This window comes from Ursus americanus, chromosome X (assembly GCF_024610735.1).
Source record: "Ursus americanus isolate L20-20 chromosome X, mUrsAme1.1.p, whole genome shotgun sequence".
NCBI classification, from domain to species: domain Eukaryota; kingdom Metazoa; phylum Chordata; class Mammalia; order Carnivora; family Ursidae; genus Ursus; species Ursus americanus.
This window is the reverse complement of record NC_142164.1, coordinates 12,139,787-12,163,017: the sequence shown is the minus strand read 5'-3', so window position 1 is coordinate 12,163,017 and position 23,231 is coordinate 12,139,787. Positions and strand designations below refer to the sequence as shown.

General features: G+C 40.4%; 1 protein-coding gene and 1 non-coding gene across 6 annotated transcripts in view; one reads left to right on the top strand and one right to left on the bottom strand.

The window, feature by feature from the left end:
* The window catches only part of ATP11C (ATPase phospholipid transporting 11C (ATP11C blood group)), a 176,351-nt gene that overhangs the window by 121,152 nt on the left and 31,968 nt on the right, over positions 1-23,231 (bottom strand). The gene's annotated exons all lie outside the window — the stretch shown is intronic.
* LOC123797328 (U6atac minor spliceosomal RNA) lies at positions 19,145-19,269 on the top strand. The gene has a single exon (XR_006780927.1). It is a non-coding gene; the product is annotated as a U6atac minor spliceosomal RNA (small nuclear RNA).

Genomic DNA, 23,231 nt, shown 5'->3' with positions numbered 1-23,231 from the left:
CCACACAGCAGCCTGAGTGGTAGGGAATTACTAAGATGCTTTATTCAAATGTCAACAACTGATGATATACAGAAACACTGCTTCGGAATGAGAGGGGAGACTAAGAAGGTTGTATTCATGGAAAATTCAACATTTCCAAAAATTGGTGAAAAAAAAATTCCTCAAAATATTTTTAAAAGTACTAGCAAAAAAAGTATTTTAGAATAACTAAAACATATGTAACCATGTTGAAGATTCTTTGCATATCTAAAATTATGTAGTTTATATTACATAAAATCAATCAGTGTATGTGTGATATAAATATTATAGTTTAAGAGCTATTAATTTTTAATTTACACATTGAATATCCTTTCCAGTATATTTTTGAGATTTAACTGCTCGCGAATAGTGCTACAAGTTTCTCAACTTTAAGAAATGCAAGGCTATTTTTACTTTGTGCCAAGTTTTGAAAAGTAGCAAAAACTTGCCAATCAGGACAAATTATCAACGTTTGAGATAAATGACAACGGTCTAGGATTTCTTACCCAAGCGTGTCACAGATACAAGATACTGGGGGTCAAAAACACCTTGGGTCAAAACCCTGGCCCTGCCTCTTATTTGCAAGGTATATCACATTTGGCAAGTTACTTAACCACTCTGTACCTCACTTGTCCTATACGTAAATTGGAGCCATACTATATTCCTAGAAGGATTCAACAAAATAACACACATATAGTGCCTGACCCATACACAGTTGGCACTCAGTAAGTGTTAATTTCTATCACCCACCACCCACGTCTCCATTTTCTGGGGAGAAAAAAATTAAATACTACTTTGCCAGATGGAGCTTAGTACATACACAGTTCCACTTTCCAAAATACCAAGATGGATAGTTTTCTGCCTTTTCAGCATCAGGTTTCAGGAAAAAGAATATTTGCCTATTCTAACTAGATGCCAGTCTTTACAAGCCTGGAACAATTTCTTTCCTACCTGCAAGAGATGGAGGGCTTTGAAGCTTGTGAAAATGAAGCAAGGTGGGGTGCCTGGTTGGCTCAGTCGGTTAAGCGTCTGCTCAGGTCACAATCCCAGGTGAGCCCCCCCTCGAGCTCCCGCCTCACCAGGGATGGGGTGGTGGGGGTGGTGGTGCTTCTCCCTATCCCCCTCTACTCACGCTCTGTCCCTCGCTTTCTCTCTCTCAAATTAAAATCTTAAAAAAAAAAAAAAAAAGGAAAAGAAAACGAAGCAACGAGTTAAAAAAAAAAAAAAAAGGATCTCAAGTGAGACAGATCCACTAGCCCAAGCCCAGCCTGGAATTCTATAATAGCATCAATATGCCTCAGAAACGGAAGGGGCGGGCTTCTAAGCTCGGACTCTGAGTGGGCTTACTGCTCTAATAAAAGCCAAAGTTCAAACGTTCCCATTTTTGCCTAAAAGATTTATGGTTTTCCTTGAGCTATTCATGTATCTAATTTAAACACAGACTGCTACAGTAATTATTAAAAACCCCAAACACTAATATGACAAAATAGTTTTGATAAATCTGTTTAAATTCCATTCAAACCTTTATTTCACAAAGAATTATTTGATACTTTCAAGTGTACAATACTAGACCCAGCTCTGGAAATGCAAAGATAAACACGTAGCTATACTGAGTATCTCTCTAAGGCCAACACCCTAAAAGACGGGTAACAATAATACTTATCGAACACTTACCACATACCAGGTACTCTTGTAACATGTTATATAGATCTATTTAACCATTGTGACAACTTTGTAGTAAATATGACTATTAGCCCCATTTTACAGAAAAGAAGACTGAGGCATAGAGTAATTATGTAACCTGTCCATGCTTACAGATAAAAGGTCATGAGCAGGATATGAAGTCAGACATTCTGGCTTCAGGTAGAACACTTTTTTTTTTTTTTTTTTTTTGAGAGAGAGAGAAAGAATGAACGCACACGCAGGGGCACAGGGAGAGGATCTTTTTTTTTCTTTTTTTTAAGATTTTATTTATTTGAAAGAGAGCAAGAGAGCAGGAATGAGGAGAGAGGCAGAGAGAGAAGCAGCCTCCTTGTTGAGCAGGGAGCCCGATGTGGGCCTCCATCCTAGGACCTCAGGATCATAACCTCAGCTGAAAGCAAACGCTTAACTGAGCCATCCAGGTGCTGCTGAGAGAATCTTAAGCAGGTTCCACGCCCAGTGCAGAGCCCACACAGGTTCAATCTCACAACCCTGAGATCATGACCTGAGCCAAAATCAAGAGTTGGACACTTAATCGACTGAGCCACCCAGATGCACCTAGATGGTACACTCTTAACATATACTCTCCAAGGCAGCTGAAGTGAACATTCTTTAAATCACTCAACAAATTTTCACTGAGTGCTTACCATGTGCCTGGTACTGGTTTAGACTGTGAGAATAGGGCAGTTAACAAAAGATAACAAAAATCCTCATGGAGCTTGTATTCTAGTAGAAGACAGTCAATAAACAAATAAGTAAAATATATAGTACTGTAGATAGTAGTAAGTGCTAAAGAGCAGTAATTAAAGAAGGAAAGTGTTGGGGGAGGTCACAATTTCGAAGGAAGGCTTCCCTGAGGAGACATCATGACTAAAGGAGGGACTCCCCACTTTGCTCACACACGGACACAAAGAAACTAAGGATTTCCCCCCATGGCTGTGGTCTCTAAAAACTCAAAAGGCAGTAGTGAAGACAGGCACTCAAATAGATGATTATAACCCAGTGTGGTGAATATAACTTCAGAAGAGCTACAGGGAAGAGGGGGCAGAAAGGGTGCCTAACTCAAAACAAGTTAGGGGTTGGCAACAAATTACTGAATGTGATGCCTGAAACAAGTCCTACCAAGCTGAGTAGGGGTTAGACAGACTAAGAAGAGGGAAGATCTAGCAGAGGATCCAGCATGTGCAAAGGCCCAAGGACAGAAGATGGCATGGAATGATTGAGTGACCTACAGGAGTTGTCCTATTGCTGAAGGAAAATGTGTAGGGAAAAGAAAGGTGAGAGGTGAGGCAGGACAGGGACCAATGACTGCAGTGACCTCAGCAGAAACTACTGAGGGACTGGACCACAAGCTGCTGCTCTGAGGACGGTAAAGAGTAAATGGAGTTGTTTGAGCAAAGAACTGATAGGATTTGGAGGCCTATTGCTTGGATGATGGCAAATGGTGGCATCACCCACTCACATAGGGAAAGCAGGAGGACCAGATCTGTGAATAAAGGTGATAATGAGCTGTTTTGGACATAGTGTTGCTTCTGAGGGGCCTATAGGAAAGCTAAATGGACCCCTGCAGTAGGCAGTCCCAAATACGGGTCCATAGCTCAGGAGAGCACTGGGCTGGTAAAGAGATTTATTCTTCACCTGCCCACATTTGACAACTGAGGGCATGACTTTGCACATCACCCCACAAAAAGAGAGTCAAGGACAGATCTTTTAAGGAACAATATTTTAAGGGCTTTCTATGGTTTTATAAAACTGGACAATATATACAATCCATACATAAAAGGTATATATAATTCAATGGTCTACAGCATGTTCAAAGTTGGGCAACCATCCACAATCCAGTTTCATAACATTTTCATGCCCTATAATCAACCTCTGTTAACTGTTAGCAGTCACTCCCCACCTCCCGCAAGCCCCAGGTTATCAGTAATTTACTTTCTGCCTATTCTGAGCCTTTTCTATAAATGGAATCATACAACATGCGGTCTTCTGTGTTTGGCTTCTTTCACTTAGCATAACGTTTCCAAGATTCATCCGTATTGAAGCATGTATCAGTACTTTGTTCCTTACTATGGATGTACAATATCTGTTGTATGAACATGTATTCATGAGTTGGTGGACATTTGGGTTGTTTTCACCTTTTCGCTATTATAAACAATGCTGTTATGAACACTTGTGTAAAACTTTTTCCGTGGACATATGTTTTCATTTCTCTTGGGCATACACTTAGAAATGGAATTGGTAGGTCATATGGTAATTTCATGATTAACTTTTTAAGGAACTGGCAAGCTGTTTTTCACAATGAGGCACCATTTGCATTCCAAATAACAAGGTATGTGGGTTCCAATTTCTCTGCATCCTCACCAACACTAGTTATTTCCTTTTTTCTTCCAAATGGTCACCCTACTGGGTGTGAAATAGTATCTTGTAGTTTTGATTTGCACTTCCTGAACAACTAATGATGTTGAGTACCTTTTTTGGCCACTTGTTTATCTTCTTTGGAGAAACTGTCTATTAAAATCCTTGGCCCATTTTTCAGTTGGATTATTTGTCTTTTTATTGTTGAACACACACTGTTTTGGAGCTTTCACTCTGATGCTTACTACCTGTGGGACCTTGAACAAGGCATTTAACCTTTCTCTTATCAGTTACCTCACCTATAAATTGGGAACAATAATAGCACCTACTCCAGAGTGTTGTGAGGATTATATAATGTTGGTGATCATTAAATGACAGCTATTATTATTCAAAATAATATTTATTTATTTGAGAGCGAGAGCATGCACATATGAGAGCACAAGCAGGGGTGAGGGGCAGAGGGAGAGGGAGAAGCAGACTTCCCGCTGAGCAGGGAGCCCAATGCAGGATTCGATCCCAGGATCCTGGGATCATGACCTGAGCCGGAGGCAAATGCTTAACCAACTGAGCCAACCAGGAGCCCCTCAAAATAATATTTAAACACATTTTTAGATATATATGTTCAAGTATGTGATGATGATTTTCATTCTTATTGTTCCAAAAGTTGTTTTTACAGGGGCTTTATTTTCAAATTATGAAGTATCAAATAGAACTATCAAAATAGAAGCTTTTAATAATAATATCATTAGTCCGATTTTTAAAAATAGCTTGTGTGGGGGAACCTGGGTAGCTCAGTTGGTTAAGCATCTGCCTTCAGCTCAGGTCATGCCCCCAGGGCCCTGGGATCAGCCCCACAGTCAGGCTCCCTGCTCAGAGAGGGGTCTGCTTCTCCCTCTGCCCCTGCCCCCTGCTTGTGCTCACGCTTTCTCTCTCGCTCAAATAAATACAATCTTTGAAAACAAAAATAGTTTGTGTGATTCTACAAACAAGAGTAAAATGTAGATGAATGTTTAACAGCATTGTTTATAATATTTAAAAAATGAACTAAATAAATCCAAAAGTCCATCAGGAGAGTACTATTTAAATTAACTATGGAATAGTCAAATAATGGACTACTGTGCAACTGTTAAAATACATGAGTAGCTTAATATGTATCAATATGCAATCATCTCTAACATATATTAGGTAAAAAAGCAAATTGAAAAATACGATATATTGTATGACACCAACTGTATAGAAAAAACATATGCGTGCACATGTGTGTGTTTATACTCCCACAAACATAAATAAGAAATTTAACAGTGGTTACCTCTGAGGAATAGGGCTGCAAATGAAGGCGTGATGTCAACTTTTTTATACCTTCTAGCTTTTTTTTTTTTTTTAAGATTCATCTATTGAGCGAGAAAGAGAGCGCTCACGCACAGTGGGAGGGGCAGAGGGAGAGGGAGAGAATCTCCAGCAGACTCCCCAATAAGCACAGAGCCTGAGGCGGGTTGACCTCAGGACCTGAGTGGAGATCAAGAGTCAGAGGCTTAACGGACTGAGCCACCCAGGCGTTCCTATACCTTCTAGTTTAAAAAATGTTTAACCACATAGAATACTTTTCAACTTAAAAAAATACTGACTATTGATTGCCAAAGAAATTTTTCTCAAACATAGCTATCCTAGTTACCTAAAATGCAAATTAAAGAGACAGACCCTGGATTAAAAGAAATCACTGTTATTGGTTTAAGGATTAGATAAAAATTTATCTAAATTCTATGTTATTAATAAAGTGCACTTTAGTCTGTGCTTGGCTGACATAACTTGAGTTTTTTTTTTTTTTTAAGATTTTATCCATTCATTGACAGAGAGAGAGACAGCCAGCAAGAGAGGGAACACAGCAGGGGGAGTGGGAGAGGAAGAAGCAGGCTCACAGCAGAGGAGCCTGATGTGGGGCTCGATCCCATAACGCTGGGATCACGCCCTGAGCCAAAGGCAGACGCTTAACCGCTGTGCCACCCAGGCGCCCCTAACTTGAGTATTTTAAGACAACCCAAGGAATTAAAGTACAGGAGTGATATCTTTAAACAACTAAAAATGGATTTTGACCAAAATAACTTTCAAAAGAACAGCAGCATCTGAAATGATCAACAGTAAGCTTGATGTAGACGAAGACTCACCAAGACACCAAGTAAAAATCCAACTTTATTAACAGTTCCTATAACCTACCAAATACTCTCCCTCCCCCCATGGGTTTCCTATGGTTCTATTGTACTGTCATCTAATCTGCTCTACGACAATATTAAAGGAAATTTCTACTTTCAGGATTTTCCAAGAAAGACAAGAAAAAGGGGGTGGAGTGGGGGAACTTTATCTTCAAATGCTTGAAATGAAAGTATTACACCCCTATATCTAGACAATACAATCTTCTAAGTATTAGGTACTTCTGGACAAGTCACTTAAAAATTTGATGTGTGGAAAGAGTGAAGGGGGCTTCAGTGAGAAAGTGGGGCTTCAGCTTTTATAATCAGTACTTTTAGCATATAATGCTTTGCCTTGTCCAAAGCATCCCCAAATATACAATCTAGTTATTTAAAGTTACTGAGCGTAACGAATTTTTAGTCTGATGCAGCAATTCGCATGAATTCATGTGACCAGAAATGTGTTTATTTTTCAAAGAAAATGACCTCCCAAGAGTAAAGGAACCACCCAGCTACAGGGCTTGTTTTTCTTTTCAATGCAGCTTTCTTATCTGCAAGTTGCCAAATATGAATCTCTATAGTTGTTTTATACAACAGGGCGGACCTCAAGTGCGGTGATACAATCGCACATTGTTCAAGGAATGCTAAATTCTATTTAAAATGTCTATGGCTTTTTGTTTCAACACTGAGTACATGTTTGTAAATCTGGGTTTGATTCGTAATATATTTTTTTAAAGATTTTATGTATTTATTTGAGAGAGAGAGAGGGAGCGAGCACGCAAGCATGAGCAGGAGGGGAGGGGCCAAGGGAGAGGGAGCAGCACACTCCTGGCTGAGCAGGAAGCCTGAAGCCGGGCTCGATCCCAGGACCCCAAGATCATGACCCAAGCCAAAGACAGACACCCAGCTGACAAAGCCACCCAGGCGCCCCTTGATTTGTAATATTTTTATCTAAAAAAATCAACAGCATGACAATGGAGATTAATGGTGCACTCTTAACATAAATGTTGACTGGCTCCATCCTAAGGACAGCAAGTAGAGTGGTGGTTGATAGGAGATGGAGGAGTGAATGAGGAATTTTTTAATGGTACAGTTTTACAAGATAAAAATAATTCTGAAAATGGATGGTGGCAACCATTGCAGAACAGTGTGAACGCACTTAATGCCACAGAACCATACACTTAAAAGTAGTTAAGACGGTAATTTTTGTTGTGTGTATTTTACCACAATTAAAATAGTTCCACAAAACTGAATCGGCTTGTTTCTGAAGCATTACCAAAAAAAGCTGACTGGCTCCAACGACACTGGGGTTAGAGTGCCTCCAACGAGTACCAAACCAAGGATTATTATGATTCCAATTCCTTGAGCCTGAAGACCATTAAGAACAGAAATAGAGTGCTATGGGCACAGCTTATCTGGATTAACTTCCAGTTCTGCTCCTATGTGACTTGGACAAGTCATTTAAACTTTGAGCTTCAGTTTCCTTCTCTGTAAAATATGGAAAATAACAGTACTTAAATCTCACCCGGTTTTTCTTTTTTAAAAAGGTCATTTATTTATCTGAGAGAGAGGGAGTGCATGCACACATGTGAGGTGGGGGTGGAGGGGGGGAGGGAAAAGGACAGAAAGAGTATCAAGCCAGCTCCCTGCTGAGCACAGAGCCTGATGTGGAGTGATGCGGGGGCTCTATCTCATGACCCTGAAATCCTGACCTGGGCTGAAACCAAGAGTCAGACGCTTAACCGACCGAGCCCCCCAGGCACCCCCCTCACCAGGTTTTTCTACAGATTACTGAAAGAATACCTGTCGAGTACACATGACACTCAGTAAACCCTAGCTATTATTAGCAACCACATGAATATACAAAGTTGATTTTCCCAAACTGAAGAGAGAGACACTGGTGCCCATTTTGGCAAAGGTTTTAAGAGGACAAGTGGATGTGTGTGGCTGTAAACCAACACTCAGTGCTGATTCCAGGCGTTCTCCCCAAAGGATGACCAATTATGGGGTTTGTGGACTCTAGGTTGAATCCAGGTTTTCTCAAAGGATGTTTCTGAGAAGGGCAAAAAGTGAATCCCCAGGGAATTTGGTCAACATGCAGAGCTCTCAGCCCCAAGCCAAACCTCATGAATCCTAATCTTTGGGGGTAAGACTTGGGGATCACATCCATATATGACCCTAATCAGACAAAATGAGGGGAAAGGCAAACCAAAGGGGATCTGGCTCTGCAGTAAGGCTTCCTAATTTCTCTTGCTTGATTAACTTTACCAGCAGATGGTACATGGATCTTGACATCTATTTACACGACCAGCCAAATGTCTTGTCTAATTTAATTTTCTTCCCTCTCTTACCACTCCTCCTCCTCCTCCTAATCTCATTCTTTGATGGAAAAGCCAAATTTAGGACTCAATTCTCTTGCCATCATACCACTTTCATTACCAGTTTATTTACTTCCATTGTGGGAAAAGAAGATGAAACCAAATGTCATGTACTCAGAATAAAACTGCACACACTTAGGTATTTTAATATCCATTTCTGGGATCTACCTGGATTCTCAGCTAGCCACTGAAGTCTTGGTATTGGTCTTCTCATGCTCTTTAACCAAGCAAAGAAAAGCACCTTTGAAGAACCTTCCTCAGGGAAAACAAGATACCAACCTGGGGACTCTTTGAGAACAATGACAATAATCCTGGAGCGTTATTAACCTGAAGAGTACCCTGGCCTTTGGGGAAGTGTGGAATTTTCTTTAGGACACAGGAAGACAAGGTTGGAAAATGAAAAAGGAAAAGTCACAAGTTTTCTCAGAAATGCTTTTCTCTGAGAAGTGCTTCTAGCTCATTCTTCCTGTCAAGTGAACAGCAGCCTTATACATTTTACCTGACAAGAAAACACAATATTTCATCTGCAGTTATCAAGAACTGACAAAAGGGCCAAACGGTCTGCCACCAGCCACTAAAACCTTCCCTAGTGCTTAGACTGTAATAGGAAGTAGGGCAGTTTGGGAAAAGAAACAAGAACAGCAACACCTAACCTTGAACCTTCACTCCCAACTTACTAGAAAAGTTATTGATAAAGTATCAACTGAAAGAAAACACCAGAGCCACTTTTCTAACAAGAGGAACATCAACAAAAATGGTGTTTTTTCCTGAAATGATTACATATAAGTGACCCTAGAGAAAACCATTATCTCCAGAAGCACCCTACCAGCCACATCAAGTTTTTCAAGTTCTCTTTCCAAACAAAGCAGAACCTGAGGCAGAAAGTGCAGTTCGAATTCCTAATACAATGACTTTCTTCTTAAGAAGAAATCTAAGCTGCAAGTGATAACACATCTGCATCCAGAGCTTTACAGCAGGAATAATAATATCACGCACCTCCAAGGATCTGTGAGAGGATTCTGGGAGATAACTGTGTGTGAAGCACTTGAAACAGCACCTAGCATTTAGCTGCTGTCATTGCTGTTAGTTTTAAGAAAAAGTTACATGCAATAAAGTTTAACACAATCAAACATTGTAGATTAATCCTGGTAATTTATTGAAATGGAAAGCTGACTTTAAAAACCAAAATGCAATAAGAGAGTTCTTTAAAACAGAGAAGAAATGCTAGCAGGTGAGCACTGACCTATCCATGGAACATACTACCAAGAGAAAAAGACACTGACACTACCACACACCCACACCCACACAGGGCACACATCATGCATCTGTGTTCCTCTCCACCCATTTGCCAGTGACCAGCAAGGGCTCAGGCCCTACCGCTGCTGTCCCAGACCCAATTCTTAAAGGGTCCCTGGTCTGGGTTTCTGTAAGGCCCATGGCCCATGTGTGGTATCAACTATTAAACCATTCCTGGGAGCACCTGGGTGGCTGGCTCAGTTGGTTAAACTGTGTCTGACTTCAGCTGAGGTCATGATCTCAGGGTCCCAGGATTAAGCCCCATGCTGGGCTCCCTGCTCAGCAGGGAGTCTGCTTTTCCGTCTCCCTCTGACCCCCCCTCACCTCCTCATGCTCCTTAGAGCATAAATCTTTTAAAAAATTAAAAAAAAAATTCCTCTACTGGCATTCTTCCACATCATTGTTTAATTGTTTATACTTGGATTTCCTTTTAGCGCCTCAAAGGGAAGTTAAGAAATAGCAATTAACATTAATGACTGGGGGCACCTTGGTGGCTCAGTTGGCTAAGCTGTGTCTGACTTCAGGCAAGGTCATGATCTCAGGGTCCTGGGATCGAGCCCCATGCAGGGAGTCTGCTTCTCCCTCTCCCTGTGACCGCCCCCCATCGTCTAAGAAACAAAATCTTTTAAAAAATTTAAAAAAACCAAAAAACCAAAAAAAACCATTCCTCTACTGGCATTGTTCCACGTCATTGTTTAATTATTTATACTTGGATTTCCTTTTAGCACCTCAAAGGGAAGTTAAGAAATAGCAATTAACATTAATGACTGGGGGCACCTGGATGGCTCAGTCGGTTGAGCATCTGCCTTCAGCTCAGGTCAAGATCCCAAGGGTCCTGGGATTGAGCCCCATGTTGGACTCCCTGCTCAGCGGGGTGTCTGCTTCTCCCTCTCCCTCTGCCGCTCCCCCTGCTTGTGCTCTCTCTCTCTGTGTCAAATAAATTAAAAAGTTTTTAAAAAGAAAAAAATTATTGACTGATATTTTAAAAGACACAACTTATCACCCTGCCAAGCACAGGCTGTATCATTTGTGGTGGTAACAACCTTTAAGGTGGCAGCCATAGGCTAAATAATACACATGGTCAATACGAGAGCAATGTCCTTATTTGTGGCTCAGTCGCTCACTGAGAACCACTGACCAGGCTGCAGCCCACTAACCACAAGCTAAACACACCTAATGACAGTACAGGTGACAGGATCCTGAACAGAAGCAATAAAGAAGTTAAAGAACTGACTAGAATCCAGGAAGGTAATAGGTAACACACTTCCACAAATCAGCCATGCGCCACAGATGCCTTGCAAAAACCCACTGTGTTGCAACTGGGAACACATTATCTTTCTTATCAAGAGGTAACACAGAACGGTAAAAAGAACAAGAGTTTTACACTGATAGTCAGGCTGCTTGGGTTTGAACCCTACCTTTACCCCTTGAAAGCTTTAATGACTTTACATTGTTTCATCAGTTCCCACTGAAAATATGGAGAGGAGTCAGTATATAATGAATGCACAGACAGGTCCTGGCACAGTGCCTGGCACATAGCTGGAGCTCAATAATTACTAGCTGTTACCATGAAAACAATGAAAATGATGTGTAGGTAGCCAAAAAAACCGAAAAAGGCCTATCTGACTAATAATGTGGGCAAAATAGCAAACTTTAAGAAAGAAAAAAAATAGTAAAACCAAATACTGGAAATATTAGTTACTAACAAAATAAAATTTTTTAAAAAGATTTTATTTATTTATTGGACAGAGAGAGACACGGCGAGAGGGGAACACCAGCAGAAGGAGTGGGACAGGGGGAAGCAGGCTCCCAGTGGAGGAGCCCAATATGGGGCTCGATCCCAGGACTCCAGGATCATGACCTGAGCCGAAAACAGACGCTTAACGACTGAGCCACCCAGGCGCCGTAAAACAACTTTTCTTAAATGTGTTAACAGGAATACCTAAGGAAAAGTAAGCTTGATCATATGATTAAGTATATAATTTCTGGGTCAATTATGAAGAAAATATGACACCCTGAAAGGGCTTTCAAGAGCATCGGCATAGATTCATTCATTCAACAAACATTTATTGAACATTTACTACACACTAAGCAACGTTAGGTACCAGAGACAATGATAAATGATAAAAACAGAAGTATGTGCAAAATGCTAAAATGGGCACAGGGCTCAGAGGCGGAAGAGATTCATTCTGGCCCAGGAACTGTCTGAGAGGGGAGATTCAGGACAGCTTCACAGAAGAAACGTCATTTGAGTTGGGTCTAGGACTTCATCAGGGAATGGGAAGAAAGACAACTTCAGAAAGCGGGAACAGCAGGAGCAAATACCTGGAGATATCTGGCAAACCCCTAGAGGTGTCTTGAGTTACCTGGGAGCCTGCAAATAATCCAGTATGGCCAGAGACCAGGGTATTGGGGAAAGGAGGAGTCATGGCAAGGAGGCTCCACGGAAGGCCCGAGAAAACCTGAGAGGAATTTCAGCACCCTTAGGCTTTAGCATAGAGGTAATCGAACAGGGCAGACTCACGTTTTTTAAAAAGCACCCTCGTGATAAATCCAAGAAAATAACTACTTTAAAAGTCAGGGTAAGAGCGCTTGGGTGGCTCAGTCCCTTAAGTATCTGCCTCTTGGTTTTGTCCCTTAAGTATCTGCCTCTTGGTTTCGGCTCAGGTCATGATCTCAGGATGACGAGATCAAGCCCTGCCTTGGGCTCCCACTGGGCATGGAGTCTGGTTAAGAGTTTTTTTCCCCGGGGCGCCTGGGTGGCGCAGTCCTTAAGCGTCTGCCTTCGGCTCAGGGCGTGATCCCAGCGTTCTGGGATCGAGCCCCACATCAGGCTTCTCCACTGGGAGCCTGCTTCTTCCTCTCCCACTCCCCCTGCTTGTGTTCCCTCTCTTGCTGGCTGTCTCTGTCAAATAAATAAATACAATCTTTAAAAAAAAAAAAAAGTTTTTTCCCTTCTACCCCTCCCCGCACTTGTGCAGCAAGCTCTCTCTCAAAGTAAGTAAATAAAATCTTAAAAAAAAACAAACTCAGGATAATAGTTATTTTGGATGGAGGGTGGGTTTACGACTGGGATGGGGCACCTGGAGGGACTTCTGGGCTGGCTTCAAGGTTCTATTTTTTTGATCTGGATGGAGATTTTAAGTATGATTGCCTTGTAATATTGTATTAAGCTACGTATTTGGTTGTTTGGTTTGTTGAATCCTTGCATAGTCTTATAATAAAAAAAGCTGAGAAAGCAAACACCCTCTTGTGACATTACAATCAGACTGGGGAAAAGAGGGAACTAGAAGGAAGATAAGAAAGAAGGTATTGCCTCTAAAAATAAACGATGATGAGGGTCAGAGCAAGGACAGTGGGAGTGAGGAGATAAACCCATTTGAGATACATCTTTAGAGCTGACTGCCAAAGGCTTAGAGAAGAGATAAGTGAGTTCAGATTTGGACATGTTGATACTTCTGGGACTTCGAATACTACTTTCCGCCCTTTTAAATTTATGGCTTTCCTTTGCCCTGGTACACATCTATTGATAGTAATATTCTATTCCCTATCGCTCATAATTCATTTCGATTCATATTTCTGGCTTTAAAGAAAAGACAGGAATAGTTCTTGATGTAATGGTAAGACTTGGAAGAAAGGAGGAAGATGGTTAAGAGAGGAAAAAATGAAACAAGACGAAACCAGAGAAGGAGACAAACCATAAGAGACTCTTAATCTTAGGAAACAAACTGAGGGCTGCTGAAGGGGAGGGGGGTGGGGGGACAGGGTGGCTAGGTAATGGACACTGCATAGGGTATGTGTTGTGGCGAGCGCTGTGTGTTGTGTAAGACTGATGAATCACAGACCTGTACCCCTGAAACAAGTAATACATTATATGTTAACAACAACAACAACAAAATCTGTTTTCTGGGGAAAAAAAAAGAGAGAAAGAGACAGAGATGTGTATAAACACACATAAAGGGGAAGCTCTTTGGTGAAATTAACAACCGGTAGTAGTGAAAGACAGAAGTAAACGAATACCATCCCAAGTGAACTATTCTACTAAAATGGAAAAGATATGTAAGACAAAGGCTCGTAGGTCAAAGCTTCTCAACCCGATCAACAAACATCATGGAAGGGAATGCATCATGCAACCATCTTTTTCACACGTCTGGGACACAGTAGTTATATGCACCTCAAGAAGAATTATAGTAGAAATCTGAAGGTGAGAGAGATAAGTCAATGAGAAAAAGAAGAAGTACTCCACAGCAGGTCAGACTACAGCGGAGGAGCAAGTGGTTTTGCTTATGTATAAGCCAAAATGAACTGTCCTCACTTGAGAGAAGAGATGGACATCAGCAACTGTGTTAGATTAATTACAGAACAGGCATAACAGCCCAAGTCCCTAGAGTCCCTTGCTGCTTTATCACAGAACAGGCACTCACCAAATGCATGAAGAACCCACTTTGACAATACTCATAGAGAAACATAAGTTTTACCCTCAGACCCCTGCTTCTACTGCATAATCATAATAAAACCTAGCTACCATTTATTGGATAAATACTCTATGTCAAGCACAGTCTAAAGCCCTTAGCATGAATTACCTGGTTGAATCCTAACAACAAGCCCGTGATGGAGGTGCCATTATTCACCCCCACACTGCAGATAAGAAACCCGGATCCCTTCAAGTGGAAACTCTGGAGAAGTAAGACATGAGGGAGATTGCATAGGACAGACACGGACCTGGGCAAAAAGGAGCACTGGCTTCATACATGGTTCAACCCAGGTCACCGGGGTAGACCACTACATAAGGATAAGGGGCTAAATCTCTAGTTGCCGATAGTGATTTTGTGGGACCTTATCTTCAGCAGGTCTCTTTCCTCTGGCAATATGTGCCGGTGGCCAGCCATCAGTGGTACTGAGATTTGGGATGCTGGCCAGCTGTTTCTTTCCATCAGAAATATGACCAACATCTGGCAGTCAGCAAACGTCAAGATGAATGAGTCTTCACTAATTCATACATTACAAACTGGAGTGTCCAAATTGGTCAAATTCCATTACAGAATTACAGTTCAGCTGCAATGAATACTAAATACATATGAGCCATTAGGTGGGACTTTGAAATCTCTTTGCTCTATGGAAATTTCTATTCTGGTAGTAGTTGTATGAGATTTGATCTTTATCGCACTCTTCCTGGCAGCAGTAAAATTCCATTTCCATCAACTGTTTCCTCTCAGGAAAGAAGTCTCTCAGGAAATATTCAAAACATTGTTCTCAACAAAGTTCTCAAATATGAATCATTTTCAAGTGCCAGGAAGATACTCCTTCCCCCACCGTTTTGCATCATAATATACTTTCCCTAAAATGATGGGTTTGGGACACATTTGCAAAGAAGAAAACGGCAGAATAAATTCTTCATTCTTGTCCCGATATGGCTTTGCTCAAGCAGTTCACTTTGCCTCAACTTATCTTCTCCTTTAGATCTGCTCATCCAAGTCCTACCAATTCATTCATTCATTCAACAAATATTTCCTGACCACCTCCTAGTTTTTTTGGTTCTGTAATAGCTAGTAGGGCTTCAAATAAGTGTATTAGGGATTAACCAGGCAGAAATTAAGGGATGGTCATTGTAGGCAGTGGGACCATCATTGTGACCTGCTGAGAATTTCCTTCAAGGAGAAATTCCCCAGAAGAGGAAGCATTTATTTAAAGCTGGCCTTTTAAGGACAAGTGAGAGGAATTAGAAGGAAGAAGAAAGGCATTTGCGGAGGCTAAGAGGCCTCCAATTACAGGCAGCGCAACTGAGCTGCTGCCTCAGAAATTCATCCTAATGTTTGTGCTGAAGCCATACTTCCAATGGGCTGCACCCGACCCATGAGTGAATACACAGCAGGGGTAGGACTCCACTGACCTGGATTACCCAAAGGCTTTTCTGAACCTTCCTTCAAAGGCATAGCAGCCTAGAAAGCTTCTGCCTAAGCTACTCTCTCTTCTCTTCACTAGGGGTCAGACTTGCATCATAGACTAATGGCACTCCCATCCTTCTCATCTCCCTCCTCGTGGTCTTTCACACAGGTGGTGGTTTTCCTTAACAAAATCCTTGCCAGTTTAATCCTAAATTTCTGCTTCTCAGAGGACCCAGATGAAGACAGCATTCTCCAGAGCGCCCAGCATGAGTCACTCAGAGGCACGAAAAATCATGAGCTGCTCTGAGTGCCCCAAGGAGTGGTATGTGCCTAGAGCTTGCTGTGGAGCTGTGGGTACAGAGGGAGAATAATCTGGGCCAAATCAGAGAAGGCTTTGTATGTCTGATAAGAAACTTGGACATGTTCCTCTGGGAGACAGGGAACCACCAGAAAGTTTTAAGCAGGGAAAGGGTATGTGTTTTCAAAAGATTGTTCCACTGGCAGAATGGAGGATGGACTAGAGGAAGCACAATATGGAAGCCTCTTTGCATATGCTTCCACCTTGTCTGATAGCTTGTGAAGTCCTAATGAGTGGAATCAGATTTTTAAAATTTTTTTGGTTTTAATCTCTGTGCCCCCGTACTGATAGGAATAGTGTTTAACACAAAGTAGTTACTCAAGAGACCCCAGCAAATCTATCAGGCTGGGCCTCACCTTACTGCCCAACATTTTAAATTAAACCACCTTTCAAAAGTTTAATGACCAGCCTTTGAACATTCCTGCTTGGACACTGGAACTCTGTCTAGCCAATCTAGAAAAAGAAAGTTGCATGTATGACGGGTAGAAGTTACTCCTCAAACTTTATCCTCCACTAATTAGGTATTTCATGAACTCTCTTTGAAGCCCGGCATCTAATCACATTTGCTGATCCTAATTGCAAAGACAAAGGTCATTAGTTATTTAGTTTTTGAATGTTTACCAGGTCAATGAAGTTTAGAGTCACATAAGGATCAAGGCCCAGAGGTCTTATGCAAAGAACACTGAACAAAAATCAGAACTGGGTTCCGGATACTGGTGCAATATCGGTGATCTTTGAGAAAACATATTGCTAAGGTCTATTTTTTTCATCATAAAGGAGAAATAAGACCTTAATTTATAAGGTGAAAATTAAATTAGAAGATGTGGTCAATGTGCTTTGAAAACAGTGTATGTGAACTATTGTATTGTCACTAATTTGTTAGAATGGTAGATCTCAACTTAGGAGTTCCTACCCCCCACCCCCCAAACAAATATAAGGGCAGCAGGAGGAGCCTCTGGGAGATGATGAATATGTACATTTACCCTGATTGTGGTGATGATTTCAAGGGTGTATGCATATGTTCAGAACCCATCAAATTGTGTACATTAAATATATACACGGTATTTTGTAAAATGATCACAGTTCGATAAACCTGATTTAAAAGGACTAATGATTACCAATTCTGATTTACAACACCACCAAGCAATGGTATGATATTATACAAAAATCCCGAAATACAATAGACTTTCCTTTACTTTCATCTGTCAAACAGCACTTTTAGTTGGAAGGATACTGCTAGGAAATTAAGTAACAATGACAATCAGTTCCCAGAAGCCATGGATTGCCGCAGCCGGAGCCGCAGCCAGAGCCAACAGCCCTCCTGAGGTCCTGGACACTGAAAGGCCATTTGATGATGGCCTGATGCCCTTTCTTAGACTCAGCCATTTTTAAAAATTGTTACCTCCCTGACTTGACTGATGAAAACACAGCTCTTGGGCCCTACTTGTGATAACCAAAACCACCTTACTGAAGAAAGGAATCACTACCTTCAAACAGTCTGAACTGGCTTGTGCAAGTTAAGAGAAGTGAGTTTCGGTGATTCAGAAATGGTCAGATCTGCATGAGCCAAGGGACTAGAGCTAGCTATCCATGGTTGGTTGCCCATGTAAAATGAAAATGGCATCTCTAGTCCTCCTGGTTAAGACAATCACTTCTAGACCACACAAGCACAGAGCCTAAAGCATTCGGCTGTACCTTTTAAGCCTTCCAAATTTGCAAAATGATTTAGTAAATTGGTATTGTTTTGACTTAGGGAGGAGGTAGGTAAAAAGTACAGGAAATTAAGTCCATTTTTATAAAAAGGAACTTGCTGTAGGCTATTTTGGTAAAAGAACTGAATAAACTACAGAAATCATCTTAAGTTCCATTTGGCATTTTCCAAACCCAAATTAATTATTTCCAGTTATAAAATGCATTTCCTGGTAAGAAATTAGTGATAGTAATGGACACCACTATATTGAGCACATTGGACATGACTATATTGAGCACATTCTATGTGCAAGGCACTTTACGAATATCATCTGTACTCCTCATAACAACCTGTGCTAACAGTTTACATTTCAGACTTTTTTAAAGATTTATTTATTTGAGAGAGAGAGAGAGAGAGCGAGAGCGAGCACGTGTGTGAATGGGAGGGAAGAGCAGAGGGAGAGAATCTCCAGCAGACTCCCCTGCTGATCGGAGCCCAATGCAGGGCTTAATCTCAGGACCCCAAGATCATGACCTGAGCCGAAATCAAGAGTTGGACGCTTAACCGACTGAGCCACTCAGGTGCCTCTACATTTCAGATTAAAAAAAAAAAAATGAGTCTCAGGGAGACAAATGTGCCACAAATCAAGTAAATGGCAGAGCTGAGCTATAAAACCAAGCTATCCAGGGGTGCCTGGGTGGCTCAGTCGGCTAAAGTGTCTGCCTTCAGCTCAGGTCATGATCCCAGGGTCCTTGGGTCGAGTCCGGCATCAGGCTCCCTGCTCAGCTTTTCCCTCTGTCTGCTGTTCCCTCTGCTTGTGCTCACTCTCTCTCAAATAAATAAATAAAATCTTAAAAAAAAAAAAAACCAAACAAACAAGATATCTTATCTAAAAGCCCAGATTTTCAAATAGCAATAAAAGGTGGTAGAACATTTCTCCCTTTCCTTATCTCACTCTCTCCCCCACCCTCCCTTGTCTCTGCCCACCCCCAACACCCCCCACACATGCATTCATTACCAGAGAGAGGCAATATAATCTAGTGGGCTGATAGGAGTTTTACCAAACAAACATGCATTTAAGTTCTGACCGTAACCATTTACTGCAAGACTTCAATGATACAAATTATTTGTTGGACCTCAATTTCCCATTAAATAAGGTTAAAGTAAATAAATGTACTCATTGCCTAGTACAAAGACACCTGCTATATTTGTTGCCTGTTCCCTTGCTCTTTTAATGGCTTAAAGAACAATTGAAGATGAAGAAAAGCACTCTACCTATATTACATTATAGGTAAGGTTAGAACTTCCCTTAATAAAGACGGAGGTGGTTCTAGTGACCTATAAAACACACATATGATTAAGGAATTGCCAACAACTTTGTGGCATCTAACTACAATTTTTATCTATAAAATGTAAGAGAATAATATATAATGGTCACAGGGGATTTAGTCTAGGAATTCAAGGTTGGTTCAACATTTGTAACTCAAGCAACGCCACTGACAATAACGACAAAGAAAGAAAATCCATACGATTATTTATATAGATGCAGAAAAAGTATGACATTTGTTCAACAGCCATTCCTGATTTTTAAAAATACTCAAGTTAACTAGAAATGAAAGGTAACTTCCTCAGCCTGATAAAGAACATCTATGAAAAAAACCTATAGGGATGCCTAGGTGGCTCAGTCAGTTAAGCATCTGCCTTTGGCTCTGGTCATGATCCCAGGGTGTTAGGATGAGTCCTGCATCGGGCTCCTTGCTCAGCGGGGAATCTGCTTCTCCCTCTGCTTGCCCACACTCTCTCTGACAAATAAATAAAATCTTCAAAAAAAAAAAGAGAAAAAGAAGAGCAAGCCTATAGCTACCTCATACTTAATGGTGTTAGGACTGAATGATTTCCCTCTTAAGATCAGGAACAATGCAGGGCAACCACACTTACCACTTGTATTCAACATCATACTGGATAGAAGTCCTAGCTAATGCAGTAAGGCACAGAAAAAAATACAGATAAAACTGGAGAGGAGAAATAAAACTGCCTTTCCTCACAGAAAACATAACAATCTAAGTAGAAAATCCAAAAGAACCTACAAAAAAACTACTAGATCTAGTAAATGACATCACCAAGGTTGGAAAATATAAGATCACTATACAAAACTGAATTTTGTTTTTATACACAGCACTGAATAACTGGCAACTGAAATTTTTAAAAGCACCATTTGCTATGTAGCACCAATAAAATATGCAATACTCAATGTAACAAAGTACTGTAAGATTTATATGTTGAAAACTACGAAAAACATTGATGAGTGAAGTCAAGATACTAGTAGAGAGCTACATGTTCATGGATCAGAGGACTCAATATTATCAATATTGCAATTCTCTCCCAAATTCATCTATAGATTCAATTCAACTCCAACTCAGTATTCAATCCAACACTCAATAAAATCCAAGCAACCTTCTTTTTAAAGAAATTTACAAGGTAAAAAAAAAATTAAAAAAAAATTTACAAGGTGATTCTAAAAGTTATATGGAAAAACAAATAAGCTAGGACTACCAAAGCAATTTTGAAAAAGTTGGAGGACTCAAACCCACTGATTTCAAGCTTACTATGAAGCTACAACTATTCAAAAAGTGTGATACTGGCAAAAAAATAAACACATAGATCAATGGAGCAGAGTAGACAGTCCAGAAATTGATCCACCCATATACAGTCAATTGATTTTTGACAAAAATGCCAACTTCATTCAATAGACAAAGGACAGTCTTAGTCTTTCAATAAATAATGATGGAATAATGGGGTATATTTATATTTCAGTGAACCTCAACCCAAACCACACTCTAGACATACAACTTGAAATTGATCATAGACTGAAATGTAAACCCTACAGCTAAAAAACTTCTAGAAAAAAATACAAGCACATCTTCATGATCTTACATCTGGTAATTATGTACAAGAGAGAAGAAACATGAACCATAAAAGAAAAAAAATTGATCATGTGAATTTCATCAAAATTTAAAACTTTTGCTCTTTGGAAGACAGTAAGGAAAAAACCCCAAAAAAACAGACAAGCCACAGACTGCGAAAAATATTTAGAAAACAAGTGTGATAAAGGGCTGATAACCAGAATATATAAAGAACCCTTAAAATTGTATTAAAAAAAAAAACTTACCCAATGAGAAACAGTTAAGAGACACTTGCTCAAAATCATTAGTCATTAGGAAAAATGCGGAATAAAATTACAAAAAGATATCACTAGCTATCTACTACAATGTCTAAAATTGAAAAAGACATACAATAACAACAGTGTCAAGGATATGGAGCAACTGGAACCTTATATTGCTGGCAGGAATCAGCAACAGTGCAGTTTGACAATTCCTTATAAAGTTAAAAACACACATTCTAAAACCCAGGTATCCCACTCCTTGGTATTTACCTGAGAAATAAAGACATATATCCACACAAAAACCTGAATATAAGTGTTTATAGCAACTTTATTCATAACAAAAAAAATTAAATGATCCAAATGTCCATCATGGTGAATGGATAAACAAATTTTGATACATTCATATAATGGAATTTTACTCAGCAGTAAAAGGCAGCAAACTATGGATAAATGCAACAACATGGATGACTCAAAAGCATTATGTTAGGCGCACCTGGGTGGCTCAGCTGGTTAAGTGCCCAATTCTTGATTTCAGCTCAGGTCATGATCTTGGGGTTGTGGGATCGAGCCCCATGTTGGGCCCCAATGCTCAGCGGGAAGTCCGCTTGGGATTTTCTCTTTCCCTCTCCCTCTGCCCTTCCCCTTGCTCACACTCACTCACTCTCTAAATAATAAATAAGTAAAATCTTCTTTTTAAAATAAGCATTATGTTAAGTGAAATAAGCAAACTCAAAGACTACACATTTTGATCCCATTTACAGGAAATTCTAGAAATGATAAAACTACTATAGAGACAGAAGTTAACAGCAGTAGTTGGCCATATAGGGAGGGGGTTAACTACAAAGGGAGGGAATATTTTGGGTGACAGAAAGTTCTATTATCTTGATTTCAGTGGAAGCACAACCTATAGAATTTTGTCAAAATTCGTAGATTTGTAAATACCCAAAAAGGGTGAATTTTACTGTATGTAAATTATACCTCAATAAACCAGAAAAAAAAATGCATACCACCTCAGAAATGGACATCTATTTTAGGCAGAGATCTACAACTAATCAGAATGAAAAGTGCTGAGTTTTGATTATAAGTTTAGGAATTGTGATTAAAGGACAGAAAGGGAAGACTGACAAGGATCATGACAGTTTTGTCTGTGTCTCCTTCACTGTTCGTTGATATCGTTGTGTAAAAAAGGGCTCGGGTAGGAAGGTGATAAATGCATAATTTAGGACCAAAATAGCCCATTTGCTATTTATTTGAAACAAATCAACTTAAGATGATAAACGGCCACTAACTGTCCTTACCAATTGCTTGAGTTTGTAGATGACTCACTTAAAACAACTGCTTGAGGAGACAGGAATGTTAAAGTACTAATTTTCTTCATTTTACAACTGTTCTGATTTACAAGAGCAGGGAAGAAGCATTTTCATTCTATGCAATTTCTTTGTCTTGATTAGAATTTTTCAGACTCACAGTAGAAGCTTATCTTGGCAGCAAAGGCTGTAAGGGTGCAAGAAGGTGAAGAGTTGCCCCAAGCCCCCCACAGGGCCTTTCTCCCTGTTTGGCAGGCTATTTAGTTATAGTTGCAGGCAGGTGTCTAGCAGTGGATAAACCAGCACGCAAGGTCCTGGGTTTGCAAGGAGCTCTTGTCAAAACAGTGGTAGGAGTCTTGTAAGTAGCATTCTCAGAGCCCAAGACAGACCTAAACTGAAAAATAAACTATAGAAGACTTGCCCTCATTTCTTCACTCATTTGTTCAACAAATATTTACTGGTTGCCTATTCTCTGGCAGCCTCTCGTTAAGGCTGAAGACAGAGATCAATTCCTGGCCTAGATTAGCTTGCAATCTGCTGGTGGGCATGAACGAGAGGTATCAGGTGCAACACCAGTCGACAGGCCAGAGTGTACCTTCACTGAAGAGGAGATCTACAGTTTTGATTAATTCTTTCTTGCACACCACTTTCGATTAGCTCTCAGTGCCCCGGAGTTCACCAAGACGACAAGACTGGTAGTCGTTCCAGGTAGCAGGAACAGCATGTATGACAGAAAGGTAAGTAAGTAAAATGATATAGCCAGGAAATTGCACGAAGTTCTGGGGCGCTGAGAGTCTGGTGAAAATGGTGTATGATGAGACCAGAGAGGTAGGCATGAACCAGAAAGGTTGAGGCTTTGTAAGTTGTGCCAAAGAGTTAGATGTCAGTTTGAAG